Genomic DNA, 7137 nt, shown 5'->3' on the forward strand with positions numbered 1-7137 from the left:
TCTGAGATAGACTCCCTGCATAAGAATGACACTTGGGATTTGGTTTCCTTGTCTACGGGCAAGAAGGCTTTTCCATGCAAGTGGATGTACAAGCTAAAAAGTACCCCTGGACACCCCAAGCTGGCATACAAGGCTAGATTGGTAGCAAAGGGTTTTAAGCATGAGCACGGTGTGGACTTTGATGACATCTTTTCTCCTGTGGTTAAGATGACCACCCTGCACTTAGTCTTGGCTTTGGTTGCTCAACTTGACTTGGATTTATACCAAATGGATGTCAAGACGGCTTTCTTACATGGGGACTTGCATGATGAGATTTATATGGAGCAGTCTAAGGGCTTTGCAAAACCTGGCAGGGAGCACCTAGTGTGCAAATTGAAGAAAAGTCTTTATGGCTTGAAACAGGCACCTAGGGAGTGGTATCATAACTTTGATGTCTTTATGCAATCATAGGGCTATAGCCAGGAGTGCTATGGATCCGTGTCTTTACACGAAAAAAGCTCGTGATGGTTCTTTATTGATTTTGGTACTCTATGTGGATGATATGTTGATAGCAGGGAAAGCTCATGATGAGCTATATGCTCTTAAGGCTCAGCTCAAGTAGAGCTTTGAGATGAAAGATCTGGGACAAGCCGCTCACATACTTGGTATGCGCATTGCACGCGGAAGGCATCAGGGACTCCTCTAATTGTCACAGAGGGAGTACATTCATAAAGTCCTTGAGCGCTTTCGCATGCAGGACGTAAAGCCTATTGCCTGTCCATTGCCTTCTTATGTGAAGGTATCATAGACTAATTGTCCACAGATAGAAGAGTAGAAGGCCGAGATGGCCAAGATTCCCTATGCATCCGCAGTGGGCAGTCTTATGTATGCCATGATAGCCACTCGTCCAAATATTGCCTTTGCAGTTGGTGTTGTGGCACGCTATATGGCTACACCTGGCAAGAAGCATTGGGATGCCGTGAAGGGTATCATGAGGTACCCAAAGGGCACTGCAGATATGTGCGTATGCTATGGAAGCCAGGATACAGGAGTCGTGGGGTACACTGACTCTAATTATGCAGGACATGCAGATAGTAGGAAGTCCACTTCCGGCTATGTATTCACCTATGCTAGAGGTGTTGTTTCTTGGATGTCCAGGGTGTAGAAATGCACGGCCCTTTCTACTACAGAGGCCGAGTATGTTGCAGCCACTGAGGCTTGCAAGGAGGCCATTTGGTTGGGTCGTTTAGTTGTTGCTGACCTTGGTATTTATACTATCCCTACACTGCATTCGAATTCTATGAGTGCTATTTAGTTAGTAGCCCAGAATCCGGTCTTCCATGCAAAGACGAAACACATTGAGGTGAGGTATCACTTTATACATGGGGTCATTGAGGACAAGTCTATTGATCATATCAAGATCTCGACTGACCAGAATCCTGCAAATTTGCTCACGAAAAGCATTTCTATAGAGCACTTTGCCTTCCTCAGGAGGTTGATGGACGTGGAATGAGATGACGTCTTTTCTCATCTTGTTGTACATGTGTACATGTTGTACTGTCTTTTTTCTTTTTCTTTTCACTCCTCACATAGGCAGATTCGCCTTTAAGTGGGAGGTTGTTGGGGGTAAATGCGCCTCTACCTAGCCACCCGTGTATTACTACACTGACAATCACCGCCACCACTACACATTGCAGATGGCGGGCGCCCGTCACCGTCACTTTATTATTTATTCTTTTAGTGACAGTTTGAATAAAAGAAGGCCTGGTCACACATTGTGACTGTTGGAGTTCCCATTTCTAGTCCCTCTCTTTCTTGATCTTACTCTCCCGCCATAGCTCTCAAGTCCAACCTTCGATCCGTCGCTCCCTTTCACTTGGATGTTATATCTCATGTCTGAGATCTAATGGAGGTGGAGAATATGTATTCAAAGAGTTTGACATGTACCTTGCTAAATATGCCATAAAAAGGCAGCTCATATGCAATTATACACCTCAGCAAAATGATGTGAAAGAGAGAAAAAATCAAGTGCTTATAGAAGCTGCCAGGGCAATGCTTAATTAAAAGAATTTGCCAAATGCTTATTGGGCTGAAGGAGTGGTTACTATAGTTTGTGTGCTTAACCGAACGCCTATAGTTGGCGTTCATGATTTGACTCCGTATGAGAAACTGTATGCTAACATTAGTCACCTAAAAGTATTTGGGTATATTGCCTACATACATGTGCCTGATGAAAAGAGGAAGAAGTTAGACTCAAAAGCTGTCAAAAGTGTTTTTAGTTTTTCTTGGTTATGCACAAGAGAGAAAGGCTTACAAATGCTATGATCCATCCACTCGATAAACCCTGATTAATAGGGATATAGTTTTTGATGAGCTGGTCTCATGGTATGGTAATTCAAATGTAGTGGTCTTTGATGGACCAGCCAAGCCTACTTATGTTGAAAATTATCATTTAGCTAGTACGTCTACTATGAGTGGACTGGCAAGTGATGGTTCATCTAATGTTAAGTCCTTGGACAAGACGATTCCATAGTCGTGCTACTGCATCCACTGACATGGATATATCAATGAGGAGGAGATTGGATAAAGGCAAAGAAAAGATGTTTGATGATGCGACTTGCCCGCTTACAACTGGATATGAGTCACCTGGCAGTGACAGTCTTAACAATGAATTGGGCATACTATCAGTTATGACACCTAGTGCAAGGCAAAGAGCAGGTATGTGCCACCTCATGAGAGGCAAGCCTAGAGTGCACCGCAACTGAGGAGGTTTGAAAGGGTCACAAAACCAGTTCATAGACAAACATACAATGGTATTCATCCAAACATTATGCATATATGACTAAAGTGTGAGGCTATATAAAGCCTACGAAGCTCAATGAGGCAGTTATAGATAAGAATTGGTGTGCTACCATGGATGAGGAATAGACAATGTTGACTGAAATGAGAGATGGGCATTGGTCTAGACCGTCTGTTTGAAGACAAAGTACCCATTGGTTTCAAATGGGTTTATAAAGTGAAATGCAAGTCAGATGGTTCGTTGAAAAGGTATAAAGCTCGGTATTGCATTAGCGGCTTCTAAGGGCTGGAAATTATGGCAGATGGATGTCAAAAATGCATTCTTGAATGGTGACTTTCTTGAAGAGGTGTATATGGAGCAACCTGAGAGTTATGTACACCCTGACTATCCGACATATGTGTGTAAACTGAAAAAGGCCTTGTATGGGCTGAAACAGGCATCGAGAAGAGTACGGAATGCTTACATAAGCACTTATTTGCAACAGCTTGGTTTTCAGATAGGTCATGTAGATCATAGCTCGTTTATAAAGAAGAAAGAGCATGGTTATGTTTTTCTAGTGGTTTATGGCCATGATTAGATCATCACTGGAGATGATGATCATGGGATTGTTGAAATTAAAGCAATGTTACAGGCTGAATTCAAAGTCAAGGATCTTGGTGAACTGAAGTACTTTCTCGTGATTGAGATTGTGTCTACACCTCAACGTATATGGATGCTGCAAAAACAGTATGCTAATGATATGTTGTTGAAATATGGCATGATATAGTGTAAAGTCATGGAAACAGCATTGGATCTGAATGTCAAACTTGCAGTTGATGTTGGGACTGAGATTGAGAATGACACTATGTACAAATAGATGGTGGACAGCCTGATTTACCTTACTATTGCCCGTCTTGACTTGAGTTATGCAGTGGGGTTGATTAGCTAGTTTTTGCAAAAACCTCGTAAGCCACACTTAGATGTAGTCATGAGGATTATGCGGTACGTGAAGGTATTGTTGATTATGGGCTATTTTATGAGTATGGAAAATCATTCAATTTGAGAGGTTATACGGATGCTGATTGGGTTGGTTGTGTCTATGATAGGAGGTCAACCAGTGGTTATGCTTTCAGTTTGAGCAGTAGTATGATCAACTAGAGTAGTAAGAAGCAGCCCACCATTGCTTTATCTAGTATAGAGGCAGAATACATGAGTGCAGTCTTAGCGGTATGCAAAGCAGTTTGGCTTGTGAAAAGTGCTACATGATTTGGATATCCAGTTGGACAACAAAGTCACATTGCATTGTGACAATCTCAATATAGTGAGATGCTAGCTAGTAACCCCGTCTATCATGCTAGATCCAAACACATAGAGGTTCATTACCATTTCATCAAGGGAATGGCACTTGCAAGAGAGATTGATCTACTTCATGTGAAAACAGAAGACCAGATAGCAGATATATTTACCAAATCACTTGTTAAAGAGAAATTTATTTGTTTCAGGGAGCTACTTGGAGTATAGCAGCTAGTCAGACCTTGAGGGGGAGTGTTGAGACTTCAAGCTCGACTCATATACACCGACATGACAGTTAGTCTCCAGTTGTCTCTAGCATATGAGTCGTAGTCAATAAGTCGGATACACTTAACTCTGGTAGAGTTAGTCAATGTGAGTAGTCATCAGGTCACTTAGACCTAGTTCTTTCTAGTCATTCAGTATGTGTGTGAAGTACATGGAATAATGAAGAATATGGGACTTCAGTGCTCTATGTTGCCTCATCTCTCTCTGTCCCTATCTTATGACACACCTGAGGAGTATATATTGAGGCTCTTCAATTGTGAGACGAAGGGAGGAAGGAAAAATACTAAAAGGAGAAGCAAGTTGGCTAAGACAGCATGAAATGCTACTGAGGTGAAGAGCATGTGAGAAGCATGGTATAGGCCCACAAACTAAAACTTGATCGACTTTCAGGGAGTCGAAGCGAAACTGGTCGGAGTGGTGGTTGGACGGTTGTCTACGGCGGATGTGAAGAGCGGAATCTGCCTTACCACGCAGCCTGCACACAATCAGAGCACATCTGAGGAAAAGCTCACGCCTCCGCAGCAAAAGCAGTAAAACAACTCTACTCACGTTGCCTGTGCGACCATCAATACTGCTTCCAGTGAGAGTTGAACTCACGACCTCCCGCTTACTAAACGGGTGCTCTAGCCAACTGAGCTATAGAAGCCTGTTGCTGCTGCTCGTCGTTGCAGCCTCTATACAAATCTGGTCCTTCATCCGTACAACATGAAAATCGCGCGCCCCCGACCTTTCTTGCCCCCAACAAAGATCTCAACCTTGGAGGTGTTTGAGCTAATATAGTCAGTCCACTTCACTTCGTAGCTGCCAATCGCAATGACCGCTCTCGTAGTTGTCTTTTGCTCCATCAATGCGAAGGCCAGGCCACCTAGGCTAACGTTCATGTCACGCCTACGTAGTTTTACGGCTCATACCTTCACCTTACATCACTCTCCACATCTCAACCCTTGTTTCTTGGGATACCTCGAATTGACTTCCTTACAAGGTCCATCCCAATGATTCAAGGCTTCTTCCTATTGTGATTTCCTAAGGGGTTTCCCAAATCATCCCATTGAATGTAAACAACAACAATAAACAAATAGATCCCCCCGACCCGCCCTTCCCCAAGAGAACAAAATTCCTACTAATAGTCGCCTTTGAATTAATGCGCGAGATGTTACAAGCGGTTGGTGTGACCATGGTAGTAGGTGATGACCATTAAGGATCCATCGTGCTCACATATCACTCACGATAGGGCGACAAACCAAGGGAGAGGCAAGAAACCATCAATGTAGCCCCTACCACCTAGGGAGCCAATCATGTTCCTAAAACTTTCAAACACAGCGGTAGCAAGAGCTCTTGAAGATGATTGAATACTTCAAGCAATTCTGGCCTTATAAACAAAATGTGCAGTGCATAGATTGCGGCGATGTCGTGAAGATTTTCGTCTAGTGTGGAAACTCTCCAACCATGTGACGTTTTGAGGTATTATAGGTCCGCCGGGACAAATAGGCAAGATTATCAAGTTTGTGAGCTACTTCTTCTTGGTGTAGATACACTATTAAGTGCTTAGAGCAATAATGCACTAGCACTTGCTTGGCTTAATAACCGTGCTTTGCATGAAAGCAAACTTCTTGGAGGTTAATATAAATAATGAAGATAGATAGTTATATTTAAGCTATGCTAAGGCTATTGCAACCTTTAGGAGGCTATTTTTGGGAATGTAAAGAGGACGTACCCATGTAGGAGAAAAGAAAGGGGAAAGCTAAGGCTACTATGGCATGTGGAAAAAGTGCTAGAGGAAGAGAAGGCTGTTACTAGCCTTTGAGAGAGAGGGGGGGGGAAATAACTCATAGGGATTATGGAAGCTTCCATGGAGTCAAAGCTCCAAGTCTCCACAAGCATCGGGCTGATCAAACATGTTTGGCTACCTGATGAGGGCACGACACAACATGCTGAAGCAAGATTTGGAGGGTCATATGTGAAAGTCATCTATGAAAATAAGCATGTTAAAGGATGAACAACCTTGGCTTTTTGGGAAGGATGTGCATGAGATGGCAAGACAAAGACCTTGGTACCTCGGCTATTTGCAGGATTGAAGGTGTTGTTGATGGTGGCATTATCTGATTGCGGACTACGACTGTAGTCCATGTAGGTTGTCGCAATGTTTAGCTATTCAAGCTCAACGATAGCCCATACTAAAAGTGATTCCAGCAAAGCTGCCTACCTTGCTTGTAGATGGGTGTTGAAGATGAAAAAACGACTAACACAAAGTGCATTCATTTGTTACACCTTGGAACAATCCAATCAACTTATCATCGCGTAAGAAGCCTTGAAGCAAGCCACATCAACATGATCATCGTCTCATTCAATGGAGGAGGAAAAAATATCAATAACATCATAGTTATGATGGCCAATAGCAGCAAACTGTGATGCTTATTAGGAGACGAGAGCTACATCGAACAGCTTGAAAAGAATCAGAAGTACCTTGGAGCTTAAGGAAAAGAGAGGGAATAGAGGAGGCTTTAGTTTCATGGTGTATGGAAATCGAAACACCAATTTATCTAAGCAAAGTTTGAAACTCTTTATATAATCCAAAAAACTGAGTTGTTATGCCACCTTAGAGAATATTGAGAGGATCTATCAATCCAAACACATCAAGAGAAGGAGCTTGACTTGCATAAAATCATATGCCATACATAACATCTCCACTTCCTCTTACCTTGACTATGAGTCTATTGTTGAGTGTGTATCCTATCCATGTAATTACCTTGAGTATCCTTCTAATTTATATGCATATCCTTTATGATTCCATGTAATGGTCA

General features: G+C 42.6%; 1 non-coding gene across 1 annotated transcript; it reads right to left on the reverse strand.

Moving 5' to 3' along the window:
- Window positions 1-4908: 4908 nt before the first annotated feature.
- Window positions 4909-4982, reverse strand: TRNAT-AGU (transfer RNA threonine (anticodon AGU)). Its single transcript has one exon. It is a non-coding gene; the product is annotated as a tRNA-Thr (tRNA).
- Between the last annotated feature and the right edge of the window lie 2155 nt (window positions 4983-7137).

This window comes from Lygodium microphyllum, chromosome 29 (assembly GCF_053477565.2).
Source record: "Lygodium microphyllum isolate KBCC chromosome 29, Lygodium_microphyllum_v1.1.10, whole genome shotgun sequence".
In the NCBI taxonomy this organism is placed as follows: Eukaryota; Viridiplantae; Streptophyta; class Polypodiopsida; order Schizaeales; family Lygodiaceae; genus Lygodium; species Lygodium microphyllum.